Below are 23,737 nucleotides of genomic sequence, written 5' to 3'. Positions count from 1 at the left end.
CTGTTAGTGTAAGGTGGGTCAAATCATGAATATCATTAGTTATAATGTACTGTTAGTGTAAGGTGGGTCACATCATGAATATCATTAGTTATAATGTACTGTTAGTGTAAGGTGGGTCACATCATTAGTTATAATGTACTGTTAGTGTAAGGTGGGTCACATCATTAGTTATAATGTACTGTTAGTGTAAGGTGGGTCACATCATTAGTTATAATGTACTGTTAGTGTAAGGTGGGTCACATCATTAGTTATAATATACTGTTAGTGTAAGGTGGGTCACATCATTAGTTATAATGTACTGTTAGTGTAAGGTGGGTCACATCATTAGTTATAATGTACTGTTAGTGTAAGGTGGGTCACAGCATTAACCCTCCAGAGTCTAAGCCGGGGGAGGGGGGGGGGGGGGGGGGTTCTACTAAGCTATATGGAATTGTTTAAAAATGGTCATTTAGCTATTTGATTTTGAATTTAAGAGCCCTTAAGGTATCCCTAAAAATGTTTAAAAAGGAACAAAGAAACTCTAGAGCCTCTAGAGCCAAAACGTATGGAACGTAACCAGAGGACAATACTGTACATGTCTAAGAGCATCGTGAGGAGAAGACAATAAGTTAACAATCATCTGTAGCTCCGTTGACAGGATAGTGGGTAAAATTCCTGAGCCCACCCTTATTTTAACTCTACGCATGCATGGCTGTGCATAGAAGTGTCTGCTAAATAGCATATATTCTATTATTAACTATCCTTACCAGTCAGTGAGTGGTGATGCTGTATGGTTCAGTTCTGAAGCTGGGGTCACTTTAGTCCAGGGTGAGAGAAGACTTGGCTCCACTGACCCCTACACAACACAAACACACAGAGAGAAACATACACTATTAGACCCACAACGTTAAAACCTCTTTGGGCTAGGAGGCGGTATTTTGACGCCCGGATGAAAAGCGTGCCCAAAGTAAACTGCCTGCTACTCAGGCCCAGAAGCTAGGATATGAATATAATTGGTAGATTTGGATAGAAAACACTCTAAAGTTTCTAAAACTGTTAACATAATGTCTGTGAGTATAACAGAACTGAAATGGCAGGCAAAACTCAGAGGACAAACCACCCCGCCCCCAAAAAAATCAGCATAACACTGATTTCAATGGCTGGCACTTTTATTATAGGGCGAAATCCTCCCTGATTGCAGTTCTTAGGGCTTCCACTAGATGTCAACAGTCTCGAGAAAGAGTTTCAGGCTGGTTTTTTGAAAAATGAGGGAGAAGTTGTAGTTTTCTAAGTGGCTCCCATTTTGGCTGTAGTGTTTCCAAGAGCGTGGAGGAAAGCGCGTTCTTGGTTATTTATCTCCGGTAAAGACAATAACGATTCTCCATCTTAAATTGTATAGTTTATTTGCGTATTAGGGTACCTAAGGTTTGATTATAAACGTTGTTTGACTTGTTTGGAGAAGTTTATTGGTAACGTTTGGGATTCATTTTGTATGCATTTTGAAGGAGGGAAACCAGTGGATTATTGAATGAAGCGCGCCAGCTAAACAGAGTTTTTATGGATATAAAGAAGGACTTTATCCTACAAAATTACAATTTGTAATGTAACTGAGACCTTTTGGTGCCAACAGAAGAAGATCTTCAAAGGTAAGGCATATATTATATCGCTATTTCTGACTTTCGTGTCGCAACTGCCTGGTTGAAAATGATTTGTCATGCATTTGTATGCGAGGCGCTGTCCTCAGATAATCGCATGGTTTGCTTTCGCCGTAAAGCCTTTTTGAAATCTGACACCTTGGCTGGATTAACAAGAAGTTAAGCTTTATTTTGATGTATTGCCCTTGTGATTCTATGAAAGTGAAATGTTTATAATACTGTATTTTGAATTTGGAGCTCTGCAATTTCACTGGATGTTGGCCAGGTGGGACGCTACCGTCTCACGTACCCTAGAGAGGTTAAACCCCTTTGGAGATATGTTAACTTTAGTATAAAGGTATACCATCCCTTAAAGTGGACAATCACAATGACACTAACAGCTGTGGAGACAACGGACTCACGACTGACATCAGGAAGCATGTCAACGTAACAGCTTAGACAGTGTTTACAGGTTACACTAGAAGCAGAAGAACAGTTCACACCATGAAGATATGACAACTAGCCACACATACTGAACAAAAAACGGTTAATTACAAGGGAACAGGAACTGTAGTCATAAATGTTAAATATGTCACATTTTAGTTTATGAATAGATGACAATTACTGTATGCCGGGACTGTGATCTCAGTATTCTGTTAGTCCCCATGAAGAACAGGATTGTGTTGAACGCACACACACTTACACACGCAATCACCCCCCCCCCCCCTCCCCACACACACACACACATACATACACACACACACCTCCTCATCATCTCATGTCAATGAAATCCTCAGAGACAATAAGCTATTTTGAGGCCAAATCACTGACAGAAATCCATTTTTTCCAGTGAAAAGATCCGGAAAAGCATCAGATTTTCATAAGATTGGATTTACCTCTTTAATTTATTCCCTACGTTCCTAACAATTACTGTTCCTCTATCTCATCAGCGAATGCTCCGTCTATTGCATGTTATTGGAAAATGAACACAGTGAGTTATATAAATCATTAAACCTCTTAACAAACACACTCATAGAAACATTCTTAAAACACACACACACACACACACACACACACACACACACACACACACACACACACACACACACACACACACACACACACACACACACACACACACACACACACACACACACACACACACACACACACACACACACACAGAAAAACCCTCTTAATGTACTTTAGATGATCAAACTTGATATTAATTCTCTCCACCGCTCTTGTCCCAATGTTCTGAAGGGAGCGTGTACAGTAGTGGGATAAACGCTGCAACAGAGTAGAGTGGATCATCTTTAGTTTTATTACAACACTTGGCAGAGGTTTCTCCAAGCAGCTAAACCCCAAAACACTGCCTGTTCTCTCCTTCTCTCCTCCCTCCATCCCTTCCTCCCTCCTCCCTTCTCCTTCTCTTCCTTCTATACCAAAACACTGCCTGTTCTCTCCTTCTCTCCTCCCTCCCTCCCTTCCTCCCTCCTCCCTTCTCCTTCTCTTCCTTCTACACCAAAACACTGCCTGTTCTCTCCTTCTCTCCTCCCTCCCTCCCTTCCTCCCTCCTCCCTTCTCCTTCTCTTCCTTCTACACCAAAACACTGCCTGTTCTCTCCTTCTCTCCTCCCTCCCTCCCTTCCTCCCTCCTCCCTTCTCCTTCTCTTCCTTCTACACCAAAACACTGCCTGTTCTCTCCTTCTCTCCTCCCTCCATCCTGCTGTCCTTTCTCCCCTTCTTCCCCTTCTACAGATGCATTAGTAACCCCAGTTCATTTGTGTTGCAGCTCCCAGAGATTTATGATTTTATACACATGATGACCTTATTACTGATTAATGTGTTTGTTTTTTGTGATCGTGTTTTTCTTTCTGTTTTGCATTTTTTTTTTATATATTTTGATGTGTGTATTTTCTGTAATTTATGTAATTCAGGGCTCATCTGTAGAAGAGACCTTGGTCTCAGTATGACTCCCTGATAAAGGTTAAATAAAAAATCTAATGCCTCTGTCCCCTTACAGTACACACACCACCAAGTCATCAGATTGGGGAGTGTATCGTTTGTATCTTGTCAGAACATTGGAGATGTGATTTGGGGACTGGTGTTTGTTCTGAACATTGGAGATGTGATTTGGGGACTGGTGTTTGTTCTGAACATTGGAGATGTGATTTGGGGACTGGTGTTTGTTCTGAACATTGGAGATGTGATTTGGGGACTGGTGTTTGTTCTGAACATTGGAGATGTGATTTGGGGACTGGTGTTTGTTCTGAACATTGGAGATGTGATTTGGGGACTGGTGTTTGTTCTGACCATTGGAGATGTGATTTGGGGACTGGTGTTTGTTCTGAACATTGGAGATGTGATTTGGGGACTGGTGTTTGTTCTGACCATTGGAGATGTGATTTGGGGACTGGTGTTTGTTCTGAACATTGGCATCTGTCATTAAAAGAAGAAGGGAAAGTGCTATTGTAAGTCTTTCATCTTTAGTTGGTAATCTTGTAAACCTTGATGTTGTGTATCTGATGCGCGGGACTTGTGTCTAGGTAGGACACAACATATGCACAGCATGTGTCTGCCCAATGAACAGCAGGAAGTACAGAGTTAGAATAGCACAACCCTTGCTAACAAGCCACACATTGTCTTTCCTTATGGTGCTAAGAGAAGAAAAACCTATCATCAATGATATATTATTTACATTAACTTCCACTAAAATGACACAAAAAAACACCAACGGAAAAAAAGGTTGACAAAATGACAAAGGAACAAATGCATGCATGATGGAGTAATGTTAATCATTGCGAACCGTCCTTTGTCCATGCCGTTGGTCACATAACAAGAACATAGTGGTCTAGTCGTTCTCTCTCTCTCTCTCTCTCTCTCTCTCTCTCTCTCTCTCTCTCTCTCTCTCTCTCTCTCTCTCTCTCTCTCTCTCTCTCTCTCTCTCTCTCTCTCTCTCTCTCTCTCTCTCTCTCTCTCTCTCTCTCTCTCTCTCTCTCTCTCTCTCTCTCTCTCTCTCTCTCTCTCTCTCTCTCTCTCTCTCTCTCTCTCTCTCTCTCTCTCTCTCTCTCTCTCTCTCTCTCTCTCTCTCTCTCTCTCTCTCTCTCTCTCTCTCTCTCTCTCTCTCTCTCTCTCTCTCTCTCTCTCTCTCTCTCTCTCTCTCTAACAGACTGGACCACCCTCGCACTGGGCCGCTGAGAGAAGTATTTACATGTATTTACACACACAAAGACACTAACCCTAACCCTATGCACTTAGGAGATGTCTACACAACAGCCTTCACATGAGCTATGGATGGAAGAACAAACAATGGAGCTTCCTACAGCATGCTTAAGAGAGAGTGTGTGAGTGCGTGCGTGCGTGCGTGCATGTGTGCGAGTGCTTTTACTGCATGCCTTTACTCCAGCGTCCCTGTTTTTCCTATAGCAGCCAGAGTGAAACTGTGAACACAATCCCTTGGCCTGACCACACTCGTATTTACCCTAACACATAAACACATTCTCCCAGAAACCATGATTAAAATCTGCCTTTGTTGCTGTGCTTCAATGTCTCTGCTATGTCCTGATGGAGGCCTGTGAGACTGCTATTCTACCATTCTGCAGTGTTAATCTACTGTGGTGGTTGAAAGGGATATAATGAGTTCCCGGTTGTGAATGGAAGCTATAGTTTCGTAGTGTCCAGACTCCAAGCCTATTCTTTACAGCAGAGAGGGACCGTGAGACCCACTGCTGACATTACAAAGTTCCCACAACGTTCCCACAATGTTACCACAACGTTCACATAAGGGTGTGAGAACGAGAGGGATACAGTAGAACGAGGGACAGCCGGGCAGCCAGATAGTATAGGTAACTGAAAACACAGTGATAGTAGCTCTTGTGTCTTTTGCCTATCTGAACAACCAGACACAAAGACACTAGCATCAGTTCACGCCACTCATTATTCTGCACACAATCTGGAGACTCACTCTGTCACACACAACTAATACACACACTCCATAATTAAAAGAGCAACCCACACCATAATTACAAGGGCAACACACGCCATAAAAGGGCAACACACGCCATAAAAGGGCAACACACCCCATCATCTCTGTCACCTGTATTTATGACAAATGTATTATTTTGCTTTGGAGGTTGCGATGCAATACAACTCGTCTGGAGGACAGCGAGGACAGAGGGACTTACTCAGACAGACATACAGGATGTTTGAACATCTGACCGGGCATGCTTTGTTAAGATTTTATTAAATTAGGGAAAGGAGGCAACGGAGACTGGCACAGAGAAGCTGGGAGGTCCTGGAGAACTACCTGGAGGGTGTAACCTCTCTGTAGGAGCAGGGAGCGGAGTGTGATGACGAGGTCCAACTGTGGACATGTTGGGAGGGGCGTTTGGGGGCATGGGTGGTGTCATGTAGAGGAGGGGTTGGAGGTATACTGTGTGTGTGTGTGTGTATGTGCGTGTGCGTGTGCGTGTGTGTGTGCGTGTGTAGAGCAGCAGCAACAGAGGGAGTTGTGAGGGAGGTGGTGTTGAGTAGAGTTGAACACTGATCCTGCTTTATTGAATGAATCAAGTCCATCTCATCACACGTGAACACACACACAGAATGACACCAAATCTACTCCGCTTAATCACGTTACACACGCATCATCTGTTCACACAGCCGGAACACACTTCCGGGGTCACACACAGTACATAGGCATCTCACACACACACACACACACACACACACACACACACACACACACACACACACACACACACACACACACACACACACACACACACACACACACACACACACACACACACACACACACACACACATACGGCTGGGTTACACACAACTCATATATAAAAATATGATACATTCACATACGTCACACACACATACACACGCACAAACACACCCACCACCTACCAGGATTGGGGTCAATTCCATCTCATTTAAAGGGGTGAATATGAAGATAGTCAGCATCTGAATCAATGTCATGTTCTGTCTGAGTTGAATGGCTTGAATTAAAGTTTGTGATTGGATGGTCTGAGAATCTGTTGTGTTCAACACAAAGATAGGCATCTCATTCTAATATACAGATCCTTTTCAAAAAATATTTCTACTTGACTAAGTTCATGGTCCCCGCTTCTTATTGACGTTGAGAGATGTCATAGACATAGGCCCTTTCTTTCACTAACTTTCAAGGCTGCATTTGATTGTTATTTAACCTGTCTAATGAAAAGGCTTTTGTACACAAGTTCAGGTACACAAATATTGAATAGTTGAATAGCTCAATTGTTGTCTGGGCTATTATCATCTAAGGTAAGATATAGCATTGGTAGCTGAAGACCTTGAACTCTCTCCCGCCCCTTCTTTTTCTCCCATTCACTCTGAAAGTAAATCAATCTGAAAGTATTGAGATACATAGAGGTCACCCTCTCAGAGCCCTAGTACCATCTACACACACACACACACACACACACACACACACACACACACACACACACACACACACACACACACACACACACACACACACACACACACACACACACACACACACACACACACACACACACACACACACACACACACACACACACACACACACACACACTCAAGGGTCACAGATAGTCCCTATACGATTAAAGGCCCAGTGCAGTCAAAAACATGATTTTACTGTGTTTTATATATATTTCCACACTTTGAGTTTGGAATAATACTGTGCAATTGGGAAAATTATTATAATGCCCTTTTAGTGTATGAAATGTCAGACTGTTTTGGTGGGATGGACTTTTGGCCTTTCAATGGTGACATCAACATGCGGTAAAATAGAGAGTTCCAAAACTCTATGCCAATAACAGCTCGTTTTCATTTTCCCCCTCCCCACTCTGACCACTCCTAGACAGTCGTAGCACAATTCTTGCTTGAGAAATGGCTCTTTGATAAGAAGCTACAGTATTTTACTTTCTTTTTGACCATTTTAATTTAAGACAATTACAGTAAGTTACTTAACTGTTACCCAATTATTTGATATTGATATAAAAATGGCTGCAATGGACCTTTAAAACAACCTCCACAATTAGTCTCTGAACACACAACAGGCAGGCCACACACACACACACATCCCCAGGGCCCTGAATAACACAAACAGAATAATTAGCCATCTACTAAACAAAGCACACTCTCTGTAATTATGATATAATGTCAGTACAACAGCTCCCCTGGACCAACGAGTGCAGTCTCTCTCTCACACACACACACACACACACACACACACACACACACACACACACACACACACACACACACACACACACACACACACACACACACACACACACACACACACACACACACACACACACACACACACACACACACAGACACTTATACATACATGCAGAAATGCAGTACATACACACCCACACTCACACAACCCCATCATACACACAAACACCATCCCCTCACACACAAACATACACACACCCTCCCCTCGTATATATCCCACACACACAATTCCCTCATACTCACATACACATTCCTATACTGTCCCACGTGTGTATGTGTGTGCGTAGCGAATAGCTCTCTATTGATTGAGGCAGACAGTCAGTCCCCACTGGCTGTTGTGTGGTTTTTGTTTGTGTGTCGTTCGTCTTTTTGGGTCCCCTCCTGTCTGCTCTCATGAGGGGACGTCCCTGAACATGACAGGATATGACACGCCAGCAGTGGAATTAAAGGACACACACCCACCCACAGACAAACACACACATACTCCTGAGGTTCTGTTGTTCAGCCCAGGCAGTTGGCACTGGGAACACTACATATGTGACCCGTTTCAGGAAACTAGGCGTATGTCGCCGGTCTCTACTTCACAGGAGAGCCATTTCAAATGTAACTTTTTTTTAAATCAAAATGCGTTTTTGGGCAGAAATGCCTTCTCAAACATGTTACCTTTCATGTGCCTTAATAACAAACTTGTATGCCATCTGTAAATGCGAATAAAATTGTTAAATTACGAGCCTAGTTGGGCTTAGCCACAGAAAAAAACAGCAACCTTTCCGCTAGCCATGATTGGCTGAGATAATGAGTGGGCTGGACATGCCGAGAGATGAGTTCTGATTGGTTTGCCATATAACACGCTTCTCTCTATTTCAGCTGGTCAGTATGTGTAAGTAATCCTGGATAATGCGGCTTTAAAAAAAAAAATGCGTAGTAGAACTGTATAAGTGTTGCTCTCCACTTTCTGGAGGATCGAGTTTTGAAATCAGTGGAATTAGAGTTTGATAGCTAAGGAGATGGATAAAACACCTGTCTCTGGATTACATCTTCAAACTAAGGGCAACCGTGGTATCCGTGAGAGAGGGAGAAGCGTCCATCCATGATGTATATGGGTAAGATAGTCTAGCCAGCTACATTTTCAGATATGTTTCTAATTTTGACAGAAAGTCGTTTTCATTTCAAGTTAAAGTGTACTGTTAGCTAGCTAGCTAACGTTAGCTGGCTGTCTCGCTTGCTAACGTTACGTGTATGATCTTATTATTCGTATCTAAGAGCCATTTGCTTTGCTAGTTATAGCCTACTGTTAGCTAGCTAACATTGAACCTGGTTAGCTACCTGCAGATTCATGCAGGGTAGTAACGTCATGAGTTGGGATTACGGTTCGTTGTTTAGCTAACTAGCTAGCTACATGTCTTAACAAAAGACTCCACTATGCAAGTAACCATTTCAATAGAATGTCACTGCGACAACTGTTGACAGACGTATCTGGTAAATTCGCTCTGGCTATCTACTCCGATTTCAGAGCACTCTCATCTGATGCAAAAAAAAGTGTAAATTGTTGCCAGCAGCACAGTTGCAGTCACCAACGCTCTGGATAGCATAAAAACAGCCTAACCAGCTCTGCTAGGGTGAGTAAAATGGTTAGTGAGCTGTTCTCTCATTTGTGTCTGGAAGTAGCTAGCAAGCTAGCCAACATTAGCCAGTTAGCTTTGGTGCTTGATTACTGTTAAAGAGATGGGTGGGGCTAAAGCTTAAGAGGGTGTGAACGATACTGTCACAGCCGTCGTCGAAAGGAGACCAAGGTGCAGTGTGGTGAGCGTACATTTTCTTTTATTATAGTAAATATCGAAAACAAAACAAGAAAACAAAGAAACGACCGTGAAGCTTAACAGGGCATTAGTGCCACTAACAAAGATAACTACCCACAATACCAGGTGGGAAAAAGGGCTGCCTAAGTATGATTCCCAATCAGAGACAACGATAGACAGCTGTCCCTGATTGAGAACCATACCCGGCCAAAACATAGAAACACAAATCATAGAAATAAAGAACATAGGATGCCCACCCAAAACACACCCTGACCAAACCAAATAGAGACATAAAAAGGCTCTCTACGGTCAGGGCGTGACAGTACCCCCCCCCCCCCCCCCAAAGGTGCGGACTCCGGCCGCAAAACCTGAGCCTATAGGGGGGGGGGGGGGGGTCTGGGTGGGCATCTATCCACGGTGACGGCTCTGGTGCGGGACGTAGACCCCGCTCCACCTCTGGCTCACCGCACTTTCTTTTCTCCCGGGCCCAGGATCCCTGCTCCTCCTGGCCACGCTGCTTGGTCCTTTGGTGGTGGGTAGTTCTGTCACGGCCGTCGTCGGAAGGAGACCAAGGTGCAGCGTGGTGAGCATACATTTTCTTTTATTATTGTAAATGTCGCCAACAAAACAAGAAACAAAGAAACAACCGTGAAGCTTAAAGGGCTATAGTGCCACTAACAAAGATAACTACCCACAAACACCAAAGGGAAAAAGGCTGCCTAAGTATGATTCCCAATCAGAGACAACGATAGACAGCTGTCCCTGATTGAGAACCATACCCGGCCAAAACATAGAAATACAAAAACATAGAAATAAAGAAACTAGAATGCCCACCCTAGTCACACCCTGGCCTAACCAAAATAGAGAATAAAAGCCTCTCTATGGCCAGGGCGTGACAGTACCCCCAAAGGTGCGGACTCCGGCCGCAAAACCTGCCTCTATAGGGGAGGGTCCGGGTGGGCATCTATTCACGGCGGTGGCTCTGGTGCGGGACGTAGACCCCGCTCCACCGCTGGCTCCCCCCACTTTGGTAGCGCTTCTGGTGCGGGGACCCTCGTCGCCGACCCCGGAGTGGGGACCCTCGCCGCAGGCCCCGGACTGGGAACGCTCGCCGCAGGCCCCGGACTGGGGACCCTCGCCGCAGGCCCCAGACTGGGGACCCTCGCCGCAGGCCCCGGACTGGGGACCCTCGCCGCAGAACCCGGACTGGGGACCCTCGCCGAAGGCCCCGGACTGGGGACCCTCGCTGCAGGCCCTGGACTGGAGACCGTCATTGGAGGCTCCGGACTGGAGACCGTCGCTGGAGGATCCGAACTGGGGACCGTCGCTGGAGGCTCCGGACTGGAGGCTGTCGCTGGAGGCTCCGGACTGGAGACGTCGTTGGAGGCTCCGTACAGGAGGCCGTCGCTGGAGGCTCCGGACTGGAGACCGTCGTTGCAGGCTTCGTGCCATGAATCGTCACTGGAGGCTTCGTGCCATGAATCATCACTGGAGGCTTCGTGCCATGGCTCATCACTGGAGGCTTCGTGCCATGGCTCATCACTGGAGGCTTCGTGCCATGGATCATCACTGGAGGCTTTGTGCCATGGATCATCACTGGAGGCTCCGTGCCATGGATCACCACTGGAGGCTTCGTGCCATGGGTCATCACTGGAGGCTTCGTGCCATGGATCATCACTGGAGGCTTCGTGCCATGGATCATCACTGGAGGCCTCGGGCCATGGACCATCACTGGAGTGAGGAGACGTCTAGGCAGCCTGGTGCGTGGAGCTGCCATAGGGCTTACCAGGCTGGGGAGACATACAGGAGGCCTGGTTCTGGGAGCAGGCCCAGGACTCACCAGGCTGGGGAGACATATAGGAGGCCTGGTTCTGGGAGTAGGCACCGGATACACTGGGCCATGGAGGCGCACTGGAGGTCTCGAGCGTAGAGCCTGCACAACCCGTCCTGGCTGGCTGGTTACCTTCGCCCGGCAAAGGCAGGGCGCTGGCACAGGACGCACTGAGCTGTGCAGACGCACCGGAGACACAGTGATCAGAACCGGCGCAGGATATCCTGGGCCGTAGAGACGCACTGGCGGCCAGATGCGCTGAGCCGGCACCATCCGTCCTGGCTGGATGCCCACTCTAGCCCGGCCGATGCGGGGAGCTGGAATGTAGCGCACCGGGCTGTGCATGCGCACTGGAGACACTGTGCGTTCCACCGCATAACACGGTGCCTGACCAGTACCACGCTCTCTACGGTAAGCACGAGGAATTGGCTCAGGTCTCCAACCTGACTCAGCCAATCTCCTCGTGTGCCCCCCCCCAAAATAAATTTGGGGAGTGGCCTCCCGGTCTTTAGTGCCAGCCTTGACCCTGTGTAATCCTGGGCCCTTTTTCCAGCTGCCTCCACTTTCCTCGCTGCTTCCACCTGCTCCCAGGGCAGGCGATCCTTCCCCGCCAGGATCTCCTCCCGGGTCCAGGATCCTTTCCCATTCATAATGTCCTCCCACGTCCATTCCTCCTTACCACTTGGTCCGTTTGATGGTCGTCGAAAGGAGACCAAGGTGCAGCGTGGTGAGCGTACATTTTCTTTTATTATAGTAAATGTCGCCAACAAAACAAGGAAACGACCGTGAAGCTTAACAGTGCATTAGTGCCACTAACAAAAATAACTACCCACAATACCAGGTGGGAAAAAGGGCTGCCTAAGTATGATTCCCAATCAGAGACAACGATAGACAGCTGTCCCTGATTGAGAACCATACCCGGCCAAAACATAGAAACACAAATCATAGAAATAAAGAACATAGAATGCCCACCCAAATCACACCCTGACCAAACCAAATAGAGACATAAAAAGGCTCTCTACGGTCAGGGCGTGACAGATACTGAATGTGTGTAGACACAGGAGAGCTCTCCAGTAGGTAACAAAACATTTTGTTAAGCCATTTTCTTCAAAGTGAGGTTACAAGTTCAAACCAGAATTACTTTCCCATTGTTCCTCAAATGCAGTGTATGTTATACAATTTTGTAGCTCTGTGTTACTGCTTTTATCCAATGTACAAAACACAATTTCAAATGTTGCTACATAAGACCGAATCAAGGCGTATGGACTTTCTTCATTCTACCTCGGTCTCATTACACACACACACCTACACATGGCATACATGCAGGCATGCTCACACACACACAGTCAAACACACACAGACACAAACTCTCTCAAACACACACAGGATGAGAAGTTGACTAATTCCTGTTGACAGAGCGACAGAATAAACAGTGACAAACACTTATAGTGATACGAGTTGTGACACGACATACCCATTTTCCTCCCCTGTCCCCCTCTCTCCCCTCTCTCCTAACACGTCAGTTTGTATATCCCTCCAGTCCAGAGCCAGCAGTAGATTAAATCAGAGAAGCAAGCCAAGTGGTGTGAAATAAAATTAGATCTTAATCACAACTAGGACTGTTGCGATGACTGTATAACCACCACACCGGCGGTCAGGAGTCACTCTGGCATCAATACAAATGTATTCGAAATCAAACACTCCATGAGAGCCCATGAGTTCATGTTGCGCAACATTTCTATAGGCTATGCAATTGCGGGAGAAAACAGAGTGATGGCCTCTACTGAAAAAAGGAGGATCCCATCAGCTTTCTATAGGCTCGGCCTAATATACACTGCTCAAAAAAATAAAGGGAACACTTAAAACAACACAATGTAACTCCAAGTCAATCACACTTCTGTGAAATCAAACTGTCCACTTAGGAAGCAACACTGATTGACAATAAATTTCACATGCTGTTGTGCAAATGGAATAGACAACAGGTGGAGATTATAGGCAATTAGCAAGACACCCCCAATAAAGGAGTGGTTCTGCAGGTGGTGACCACAGACCACTTCTCAGTTCCTATGCTTCCTGGCTGATGCTTTGGTCACTTTTGAATGCTGGCGGTGCTTTCACTCTAGTGGTAGCATGAGACGGAGTCTACAACCCACACAAGTGGCTCAGGTAGTGCAGCTCATCCAGGATGGCACATCAATGCGAGCTGTGGCAAGAAGGTTTGCTGTGTCTGTCAGCGTAGTGTCCAGAGCATGGAGGCGCTACCAGGAGACAGGCCAGTACATCAGGAGACGTGGAGGAGGCCGTAGGAGGGCAACAACCCAGCAGCAGGACCGCTACCTCCGCCTTTGTGCAAGGAGGAGCACTGCCAGAGCCCTGCAAAATGACCTCCTCAGTTTTTCACAATTCCTGACATTTAATCAGAGTAAAAATTCCCTGTCTTAGGTCAGTTAGGATCACTAGTTTATTTTAAGAATGTGAAATTTCAGAATAATAGTAGAGAGAATGATTTATTTCAGCTTTAATTTCTTTCATCACATTCCCAGTGGGTCAGAAGTTTACATACACTCAATTAGTATTTGGTAGCATTGCCATTAAATTGTTTAACTTGGGTCAAACGTCTCAGGTAGCCTTCCATAAGCTTCCCACAATAAGTTGGCTGAATTTTGGTCCATTCCTCCTGATAGAGCTGGTGTAACTGAGTCAGGATTGTAGGCCTCCTTGCTCGCACACGCTTGTTCAGTTCTGCCCACAAATTTTCTATAGGATTGAGGTCGGGGCTTTGTGATGGCCACTCCAATACCTTGACTTTGTTGTCCTTAAGCCATTTTGCCACAACTTTGGAAATATGCTTGGGGTCATTGTCCATTTGGAAGACCCATTTGCGACCAAGCTTTAACTTCCTGACTGATGTCTTGAGATGTTGCTTCAATATATCCACATTTTTCCTTTCCTCATGATGCTATCTATTTTGTGAAGTGCACCAGTCCCGCCTGCAGCAAACCACCCCCACAACATGATGCTGCCACAACCGTGCTGTACGGTTGGGATGGTGTTCTTCGGCTTGCAAGCCTCCCCCTTTTTCCTCCAAACATAAAGATGGTCATTATGGCCAAACAGTTCTATTTTTGTTTCATCAGACCAGAGGACTCAAAAAAGTACAATCTTTGTCCCCATGTGCAGTTGCAAACCGTAGTCTGGCTTTTTTATGGCAGTTTTGGAGCAGTGGCTTCTTCCTTGCTGAGCGGCCTTTCAGGTTATGTCGATATAGGACTCGTTTTACTGTGGATATAGATACTTTTGTACCTGTTTCCTCCAGCATCTTCACAAGGTCCTTTGCTGTAGTTCTGAGATTGATTTGCACTTTCCGCACCAAAGTACGTTCATCTCTAGGACACAGAACGCGTCTCCTTCCTGAGCGGTATGATGGCTGTGTGGCCCCATGGTGTTTATACTTGCGTACTATTGTTTGTACAGATGAACGTGGTACCTTCAGGCGTTTAGAAATTGCTCCCAAGGATGAACCAGACTTGTGGAGGTCTACAATTTGTTTTCTGAGGTCTTGGCTGATTTCTTTTGATTTTCCCATGATGTCAAGCAAAGAGGCACTGAATTTGAAGGTAGGCCTTGAAATACATCCACCACCACTAAAGGCACAGTCAACTTAGTGTATGTAAACTTCTGACCCACTGGATTTGTGATACAGTGAATTATAAGTGAAAAAATCTGTCTGTAAACAATTGTTGGAAAAATGACTTGTGTCATGCACAAAGTAGATGTCCTAACCGACTTGCCAAAACTATAGTTTGTTAACAAGAAATTTGTGGAGTTGTTGAAAAAACGAGTTTTAATGACTCCAACCTTACTGTATGTAAACTTCCGACTTCAACTGTAGATTTCACCTGAGAGATATAGTTGTCTATAAACCATTAATGCCCTCCGAAGATCTGAAGCACAGGAAATGTTTAACATATTGCACGAATTGGATTCGTAACACAAGTTGCTAAATTTGTAACATATAACACAAAATGGATAATGTAGTAGACAAAGAAACAGGGGCCAGTTTTGGCCCCACTGCCCAAACTGACTGGCTGGAATCATACTCAAGTTTGCTCGTGCATCTGTAACTTTAACCATTAAACATGAACTTTAATCTCGTTAATGAAGTGCATTCGTTCAAGAGCACTGTGACAAACACACAAGTCAAACCGGTTTTCCCTCTATCTTTCTCTCTGTGGTGTCCCCTCTCTTTCATTTTATCTGGATCCCTCTTCTTCTCTCTATCTATCTCTCTCTCTCTCCCTTCCCCCCCTTCTACAAGACCATAGTGACAGTCACTCAGTGATCAGTAGAGTTCTCTGCTGTCCATCACTCTTAATACTCTGCCAGCCTCCTTATCGTCATTCACAACCAATTAACACAACCGCTTCTTTCTCCTTAACGAGCATTAACGAGCCATCTCAATCACTCTGCTAACGACCATGAGAAGAGTCCCAATCACACTATCCCAACACGCATCACTGCAGTGCTCTTCTCTCCCTGTCCCAGCCCACCAACATAACACCTGATTCAGCAGATTCAATTAAGGTCAGATGGTTAGATGATGAGTTGAATTCGCTGAATCCTGGTCTGTTAGTGCTGGGCTGGATCTAAAACCTGCATGAACATGGCAAGGTAATGCAGACATGGCAGACTGTCACGAATCCCGCTTCCTGAGTCTGGGTTTGCCTGTGTGTCTGTCCTGGAGTGTGTTTCAGGTGTCCTGGAACGCACCCTGTCTGGTTGCCGGGCGAATTAGCTTGTTGGGAGATTGATGTTCACCCGCACCTGTGTCCCATCAGTATTCTGCACACCTGTCCTGATCATCATCTCTTCCCTTCAAAAGCTCTGACCTGACTTCCATTCCCTGCCGGATCGTTAGCCATGACCAGTATGTTTTGCTCACGAACCAGTCTCCAAGTTATAGAGTTTGTTTTGTTTTGTTTTATTGTTTTGTACATCTGCTTGCCTTTAACTGACCTCCGTTTTGTTCTATCTACAGCCATTCTTCCGGAACCCATCACCCATCCCTGTCTGCTCGTCGCTAGTGTTTTTTCCTATCCTTTGGATCTGCTCATCCACTTCCATCAACCCACCTCCGCTGTCCGCTCCGCCACCCGGAACTATCTACCTCCACGTTCTCATCATTTAAATAAATTCTCACCATCTTCATACTCACCTTGTCCTGGTCTGCTTCTGGGTCCGATTTTTGTAAAGCGTGACAAGACGCAAGGTAGACGCAGATCAAGTCTTAGCTAACTAAACTCACAGCACCCAACACGGTACGACCTCTCAGGGTCTTCCTTGAAAATATCGCTCCATGCTAAGAAGACTAAACTTGAATAATGGTAGCTCTGTTATAATCTAGGTCTGAATATGACCTTGACTAAACCTGTCTAATCTACACAGTTAAACATTTAACCTTGATTTACTTCTTACAACCACTCGTTCAAACACTATGATATTAATGCCTTTTCATTCCTGAAGGGGGAGAATGGGTAGCTCTGACCAGTTCCTCTCCACACACACACACACACACACACACACACACACACACACACTAATCCTTGTAATCCATCAGGTATGGTGTGGAATGACCAGCATGGCGTGCCTCGGGGGTGGACCATGAAGAGAGGAGAAGCATGTTTGCCAAAAAAGGAGAAGAGGAAAACCCTATTTTCTACTCCTCTCGTCTGACATCCCTCACATAACATGCTTTACTTGATCCCTTTGCAGCAGAACAGCAGCGGTAAAGGAGGCTAAGTGGTAGCGACATAGCAATATAGCAGCATTCTAAACACAGAACCACAACGCTCTGCCACTCTGTACACAGACAGGCTTACACAGGGACACAGCGGCATATCCCAGACACACAGCCAGAGCCAGAGCACTCTGTCCACAGACAGGGGCCAACACAGCTGTATTGAGCCTCCTATACAGCACTGAAGACTAGCAGCAAACAAACAGTATAGATCTCTATACAAATATTTCCTTTCCTCTCACAGGCTCTCTCTTAATCCCTGTCTTTCGTTCTCTCTTTCTCTCTTCCTCTATTTCTCTCTTAAACGAAGGTGTGGTGGGGGCAGAATAAAAGGGACAGTCCGGTCACCACAACTCCACTCCATCAATTTTAATTATGTCTATGTGACCTCGTCAATACGGTCTGAGAAAAACCACAAACGGAAAAAGGACAAAGAAAAAGTATGGATTGTTGTGTCAGAGCCGGTTAAAGAGAGGAGATCTGAGGAGTGAGAGGGGCTGCGTCAGTGGAGAGCAGAGCCGGGAGGGATGACATTATGAAGATGCACCTGAATGACTCTGTTCTGACTGTGTCGATAATACTCTGATTCAAAGACATATGGATACTATTGGAGTATGGGTTCTTCCCCCCTGTTTAGGGGGTCCGGGGCCCCCCCCCTGGATAAATTTGTATATTTGTTAGAATTATTTGTACATATTGGACCATGCATATTGCCTATGCTATTATCAATAAGCATTATCACCTGAAGCCCAACAGATGAAGCATAGAGGTAATAAATATATAGGCTGCATTTACCCTTTTGAGCTAATCCTTAGTAGTCCTGCATCGGGTCAGATACCCATGATTCCCCGTGGGTGAGCCGCAAAGAAAATCTGCTGTCCGGTGGAATGAAAACATACTTTCAACCCGTGGGTCGGCAAGCGGTTCAGAACAATTCAGTTGCGGATCGGACACTTTTTAAATCAAGATGATACACTTTTAAAAAACCCTGGAGCTTGTTTCGTCACGCTGTGTTAGGAATTCCATTCTGCGAGCGGCGAGGCAGGCATAAGGCTACCAGCCACGCATTGAGAGTGTGTGGAGACGGGAACTGTCCCTTATTTGTGTGGTGCTAAAACATTCTAATTTGTCCATGCACAGACCTTATGTTCCCTCTCCCCATGTGAGAATACGACACGTTGCCAACTTTACTTTCCCTGGATAGCCTAGCACACGCGAAAATGGCTAACGGAGGCCTGACCAAAGAAACAAATAGAAAGGTTATGCTGTGAGACGAGGTGAAGAAGAGAGAGTGAAGGAGTCAGTTAGCATGACTGAGTGACTGAGTGAGTTAGAGAGAGCATGAACCAGGGCATTAGAGTGAGTGAATTGGAGGGACAGAGTGAGAGAGAAAGTATGAGTGAGTGTTTGAACGTGTCTTCCATCAACGTATAGAGACAGAAGCATGTCTGCTTTGCTTCACTGATTCCAGGTCGGTCACACGTTAGATAGCAGAGGTGACTGGCTACAGCAAGTGGCGTTATACACACCTCTTCTATTCCACTGAGCAACCAGAACAGCAACACCCCACAGAGACAAACAACAGCCCTGTCATGTATGTACAGACACACATCTTCTATTCCACTGAGCAACCAGAACAGCAACACCCCATAGAGACAAACAACAGCCCTGTCATGTATGTAGCCAGTACTACTTTGATTTCACACACATTGAGTGTGTGCGCTCGTGTTTATGCATTGGGATGCTATGTTTGAGATATGACACTGTCGTTGGACACCAGATTGATATGTTATGAGTCGGGGGAGGGATGACGGAGGAGAGGGAGGGGGGAAAGAGATGGACACTCAGTTTATGAGGAAAGGGCATAATTATAAGAGACAGCTGCATCCACTCAACCACTGAAGAAGATGAACACACACACACACACACACACACACACACACACACACACACACACACACACACACACACACACACACACACACACACACACACACACACACACACACACACAGTGTGGTGGTGGACAGAGAGATGGTAGTGTGGTGGTAGACAGAGAGATGGTAGTGTGGTGGTAGACAGAGAGATGGTAGTGTGGTGGTAGACAGAGAGATGGTAGTGTGGTGGTGGTAGACAGAAAGATGGTAGTGTGGTGGTAGACAGAGAGATGGTAGTGTGGTGGTGGTAGACAGAGAGATGGTAGTGTGGTGGTAGACAGAGAGATGGTAGTCTGGTGGTAGACAGAGAGATGGTAGTGTGGTGGTAGACAGAGAGATGGTAGTGTGGTGGTAGACAGAGAGATGGTAGTGTGGTGGTGGTGGACAGAGAGATGGTAGTGTGGTGGTGGTGGACAGAGAGATGGTAGTGTGGTGGTAGACAGAGAGATGGTAGTGTGGTGGTGGTAGACAGAGAGATGGTAGTGTGGTGGTAGACAGAGAGATGGTAGTGTGGTGGTGGTAGACAGAGAGATGGTAGTGTGGTGGTGGACAGAGAGATGGTAGTGTGGTGGTGGTAGACAGAGAGATGGTAGTGTGGTGGTAGACAGAGAGATGGTAGTGTGGTGGTGGTAGACAGAGAGATGGTAGTGTGGTGGTAGACAGAGAGATGGTAGTGTGGTGGTGGACAGAGAGATGGTAGTGTGGTGGTAGACAGAGAGATGGTAGTGTGGTGGTGGTAGACAGAGAGATGGTAGTGTGGTGGTGGTAGACAGAGAGATGGTAGTGTGGTGGTGGTAGACAGAGAGATGGTAGTGTGGTGGTGGTAGACAGAGAGATGGTAGTGTGGTGGTAGACAGAGAGATGGTAATGTGGTGGTAGACAGAGTGATGGTAGTGTGGTGGTGGTAGACAGAGAGATGGTAGTGTGGTGGTAGACAGAGAGATGGTAGTGTGGTGGTAGACAGAGATATGGTAATGTGGTGGTAGACAGAGAGATGGTAGTGTGGTGGTAGACAGAGAGATGGTAATGTGGTGGTAGACAGAGAGATGGTAGTGTGGTGGTGGTAGACAGAGAGATGGTAGTGTGGTGGTAGACAGAGAGATGGTAGTGTGGTGGTAGACAGAGAGATGGTAGTGTGGTGGTAGACAGAGAGATGGTAGTGTGGTGGTAGACAGAGAGATGGTAGTGTGGTGGTAGACAGAGAGATGGTAGTGTGGTGGTAGACAGAGAGATGGTAGTGTGGTGGTAGACAGAGAGATGGTAGTGTGGTGGTAGACAGAGAGATGGTAGTGTGGTGGTGGTAGACAGAGAGATGGTAGTTTGGTGGTAGACAGAGAGATGGTAGTGTGGTGGTGGTAGACAGAGAGATGGTAGTGTGGTGGTGGTAGACAGAGAGATGGTAGTGTGGTGGTAGACAGAGAGATGGTAGTGTGGTGGTAGACAGAGAGATGGTAGTGTGGTGGTGGTAGACAGAGAGATGGTAGTGTGGTGGTAGACAGAGAGATGGTAGTGTGGTGGTGGTAGACAGAGAGATGGTAGTGTGGTGGTGGACAGAGAGATGGTAGTGTGGTGGTGGACAGAGAGATGGTAGTGTGGTGGTGGTAGACAGAGAGATGGTAGTGTGGTGGTGGTAGACAGAGAGATGGTAGTGTGGTGGTGGACAGAGAGATGGTAGTGTGGTGGTGGTAGACAGAGAGATGGTAGTGTGGTGGTGGACAGAGAGATGGTAGTGTGGTGGTGGACAGAGAGATGGTAGTGTGGTGGTGGACAGAGAGATGGTAGTGTGGTGGTGGTAGACAGAGAGATGGTAGTGTGGTGGTGGACAGAGAAATGGTAGTGTGGTGGTAGACAGAGAGATGGTAGTGTGGTGGTGGATAGAGTATGGTAGTGTGGTGGTAGACAGAGAGATGGTAGTGTGGTGGTGGTAGACAGAGAGATGGTAGTGTGGTGTTAGACAGAGAGATGGTAGTGTGGTGGTAGACAGAGAGATGGTAGTGTGGTGGTAGACAGAGAGATGGTAGTGTGGTGGTAGACAGAGAAATGGTAGTGTGGTGGTAGACAGAGAGATGGTAGTGTGGTGGTGGATAGAGTATGGTAGTGTGGTGGTAGACAGAGAGATGGTAGTGTGGTGGTGGACAGAGAGATGGTAGTGTGGTGGTAGACAGAGAGATGGTAGTGTGGTGGTAGACAGAGAGATGGTAGTGTGGTGGTGGACAGAGAGATGGTAGTGTGGTGGTGGTAGACAGAGCGATGGTAGTGTGGTGGTGGTAGACAGAGAGATGGTAGTGTGGTGGTAGACAGAGAGATGGTAGTGTGGTGGTGGACAGAGAGATGGTAGTGTGGTGGTGGTAGACAGAGAGATGGTAGTGTGGTGGTAGACAGAGAGATGGTAGTGTGGTGGTAGACAGAGAGATGGTAGTGTGGTGGTAGACAGAGAGATGGTAGTGTGGTGGTGGACAGAGAGATGGTAGTGTGGTGGTAGACAGAGAGATGGTAGTGTGGTGGTAGACAGAGAGATGGTAGTGTGGTGGTAGACAGAGAGATGGTAGTGTGGTGGTAGACAGAGAGATGGTAGTGTGGTGGTGGTGGACAGAGAGATGGTAGTGTGGTGGTGGACAGAGAGATGGTAGTGTGGTGGTGGTAGACAGAGAGATGGTAGTGTGGTGGTGGACAGAGAGATGGTAGTGTGGTGGTGGTAGAAAGAGAGATGGTAGTGTGGTGGTAGACAGAGAGATGGTAGTGTGGTGGTAAACAGAGAGATGGTAATGTGGTGGTAGACAGAGAGATGGTAGTGTGGTGGTAGACAGAGAGATGGTAATGTGGTGGTAGACAGAGAGATGGTAGTGTGGTGGTGGTAGACAGAGAGATGGTAGTGTGGTGGTAGACAGAGAGATGGTAGTGTGGTGGTAGACAGAGAGATGGTAGTGTGGTGGTAGACAGAGAGATGGTAGTGTGGTGGTAGACAGAGAGATGGTAATGTGGTGGTAGACAGAGAGATGGTAGTGTGGTGGTAGACAGAGAGATGGTAATGTGGTGGTAGACAGAGAGATGGTAGTGTGGTGGTGGTAGACAGAGAGATGGTAGTGTGGTGGTAGACAGAGAGATGGTAGTGTGGTGGTAGACAGAGAGATGGTAGTGTGGTGGTGGTAGACAGAGAGATGGTAATGTGGTGGTAGACAGAGAGATGGTAATGTGGTGGTAGACAGAGTGATGGTAGTGTGGTGGTGGTAGACAGAGAGATGGTAGTGTGGTGGTAGACAGAGAGATGGTAGTGTGGTGGTAGACAGAGAGATGGTAATGTGGTGGTAGACAGAGAGATGGTAGTGTGGTGGTAGACAGAGAGATGGTAATGTGGTGGTAGACAGAGAGATGGTAGTGTGGTGGTGGTAGACAGAGAGATGGTAGTGTGGTGGTAGACAGAGAGATGGTAGTGTGGTGGTAGACAGAGAGATGGTAGTGTGGTGGTAGACAGAGAGATGGTAGTGTGGTGGTAGACAGAGAGATGGTAATGTGGTGGTAGACAGAGAGATGGTAGTGTGGTGGTAGACAGAGAGATGGTAATGTGGTGGTAGACAGAGAGATGGTAGTGTGGTGGTGGTAGACAGAGAGATGGTAGTGTGGTGGTAGACAGAGAGATGGTAGTGTGGTGGTAGACAGAGAGATGGTAGTGTGGTGGTAGACAGAGAGATGGTAGTGTGGTGGTAGACAGAGAGATGGTAGTGTGGTGGTAGACAGAGAGATGGTAGTGTGGTGGTAGACAGAGAGATGGTAGTGTGGTGGTAGACAGAGAGATGGTAGTGTGGTGGTGGTAGACAGAGAGATGGTAATGTGGTGGTAGACAGAGAGATGGTAGTGTGGTGGTGGTAGACAGAGAGATGGTAATGTGGTGGTAGACAGAGAGATGGTAGTGTGGTGGTAGACAGAGAGATGGTAGTGTGGTGGTAGACAGAGAGATGGTAGTGTGGTGGTAGACAGAGAGATGGTAGTGTGGTGGTAGACAGAGAGATGGTAGTGTGGTGGTAGACAGAGAGATGGTAGTGTGGTGGTGGTAGACAGAGAGATGGTAGTTTGGTGGTAGACAGAGAGATGGTAGTGTGGTGGTGGTAGACAGAGAGATGGTAGTGTGGTGGTGGTAGACAGAGAGATGGTAGTGTGGTGGTGGTAGACAGAGAGATGGTAGTGTGGTGGTGGTAGACAGAGAGATGGTAGTGTGGTGGTGGTAGACAGAGAGATGGTAGTGTGGTGGTAGACAGAGAGATGGTAGTGTGGTGGTGGTAGACAGAGAGATGGTAGTGTGGTGGTAGACAGAGAGATGGTAGTGTGGTGGTGGACAGAGAGATGGTAGTGTGGTGGTGGTAGACAGAGAGATGGTAGTGTGGTGGTGGTAGACAGAGAGATGGTAGTGTGGTGGTGGACAGAGAGATGGTAGTGTGGTGGTGGTAGACAGAGAGATGGTAGTGTGGTGGTGGTAGACAG

The 23,737-nt window shown here is 46.5% G+C and overlaps 2 long non-coding RNA genes across 2 annotated transcripts in view; one reads left to right on the top strand and one right to left on the bottom strand.

Annotated features, from left to right (window-relative positions):
• Positions 1–563: 563 nt before the first annotated feature.
• The window catches only part of LOC139565641 (uncharacterized), a 112,204-nt gene continuing 89,030 nt past the window's right edge, over positions 564–23,737 (bottom strand). Inside the window, exon 3 of the long non-coding RNA XR_011672951.1 lies at positions 564–835. This is a non-coding gene — a long non-coding RNA (uncharacterized lncRNA). The remainder of the gene's footprint in view (positions 836–23,737) is intronic.
• On the top strand, positions 16,224–16,737 carry LOC139565833 (uncharacterized). The gene is made up of 2 exons (XR_011672983.1): positions 16,224–16,454; positions 16,566–16,737. It is a non-coding gene; the product is annotated as an uncharacterized lncRNA (long non-coding RNA).

The sequence above is a fragment of the Salvelinus alpinus genome, chromosome 37 (assembly GCF_045679555.1).
Source record: "Salvelinus alpinus chromosome 37, SLU_Salpinus.1, whole genome shotgun sequence".
Classification (NCBI taxonomy): domain Eukaryota; kingdom Metazoa; phylum Chordata; class Actinopteri; order Salmoniformes; family Salmonidae; genus Salvelinus; species Salvelinus alpinus.
The sequence above is the reverse complement of the archived record's forward strand: the minus strand, read 5'-3'. Positions and strand labels throughout refer to the sequence as shown.